Source organism: Triticum aestivum, chromosome 2D (genome assembly GCF_018294505.1).
Source record: "Triticum aestivum cultivar Chinese Spring chromosome 2D, IWGSC CS RefSeq v2.1, whole genome shotgun sequence".
NCBI classification, from domain to species: Eukaryota; Viridiplantae; Streptophyta; class Magnoliopsida; order Poales; family Poaceae; genus Triticum; species Triticum aestivum.
This window is the reverse complement of record NC_057799.1, coordinates 482,977,164-482,978,894: the sequence shown is the minus strand read 5'-3', so window position 1 is coordinate 482,978,894 and position 1,731 is coordinate 482,977,164.

Genomic DNA, 1,731 nt, shown 5'->3' with positions numbered 1-1,731 from the left:
CACACACAGAATACTCGGGTTAAACTTGACGAGCCTAGCATATGCAGATATGGCCTCGGAACACTGAGACCGAAAGGTCGAGCGTGAATCATATAGTAGATATGATCAACATAGTGATGTTCACCATTGAAAACTACTCCATCTCACGTGATGATCGGACATGGTTTAGTTGATATGGATCACATGATCACTTAGATGATTAGAGGGATGTCTATCTAATTGGGAGTTCTTTAGTAATATGATTAATTGAACTTTAATTTATCATGAACTTAGTACCTGATAGTATTTTGCATGTCTATGTTGTTGTAGATAGATGGCCCGTGTTGTTGTTCCGTTGAATTTTAATGCGTTCCTAGAGAATGCTAAGTTGAAAGATGATGGTAGCAACTACACGGACTGGGTCCGTAACTTGAGGATTATCCTCATTGCTGCACAGAAGAATTACGTCCTGGAAGCACCGCTAGGTGCCAAACCCACTGTAGGAGCAACGCCAAATGTTATGAACGTCTGGCAGAGCAAAGATGATGACTACTCGATAGTTCAGTGTGCCATGCTTTATGGCTTAGAACCGGGACTTCAACGACATTTTGAACGTCATGGAGCATATGAGATGTTCCGGGAGTTGAAGTTAATATTTCAAGCAAATGCCCGGATTGAGAGATATGAAGTCTCCAATAAGTTCTACAGCTGCAAAATGGAGGAGAATAGTTTTGTCAGTGAGCATATACTCAAAATGTATCTGTATAACAATCACTTGATTCAATCGGGAGTTAAGCTTCCTGATGATAGTGTCATTGACAGAATTCTTCAATCACTGCCACCAAGCTACAAGAGCTTCGTGATGAACTATAATATGCAAGGGATGGATAAGACAATTCCCGAGCTCTTCGCAATGCTAAAGGCTGCGGAGGTAGAAATCAAGAAAGAGCATCAAGTGTTGATGGTCAACAAGATCACCAGTTTCAAGAAAAAGGGTAAAGGGAAGAAGGGGAACTTCAAGAAGAACGGCAAGCAAGTTACTGCGCAAGTGAAGAAGCCCAATTCTAGACCTAAGCCTGAGACTGAGTGCTTCTACTGCAAAGGGACTGGTCACTGGAAGCGGAACTGCCCCAAGTATTTGGTGGATAAGAAGGATGGCAAGGTGAACAAAGGTATATGCACTAGAAAAAAAGACACATCCGTGACATTTTGGGCCGAACAATTTTTTTTTCTGTCATACTTATGACACTTCTATGACGATAATTGTGACAAAACCCGGTATCATCATAGATGTGGTGGGGTCCTACTTCTATGACAAAAAATCATGACAGAAAATTGGCTTTTCGTCCTGGGCGGGCCGGAGACGCAGCTGCATGACATTCTTTGGGCCGTCCATGACGGAAAAAACCGTGGTAGAAGCGAGGGCGAGGAAAATATCGGGGTGTTCCTGGTTACGGTGGGTGGTCGGGGACGAGCGATGCACGTTTCTCTCATACACGCAGCGCGTGGGTGCGAGGCGTTGGGCTCTAACTGAACCCGAGCGAGGCGGTGGGCTCTAACTGAACCCGAGCGATTGCACTGCAGGCTACGCATTACTGAACCCGAGCGATCGATCGATGGCTGTTAACTGAAGCCGATCGAGCGATTCCTTCGCTACTGCTGCTAACTGAAGCCGATCGATGCTGCCTCTGGATGAACAGTGAGCGTTGCTGGGGGGTTTGGATGAACAGTTCCCGGTGGGGGTGGATGAAC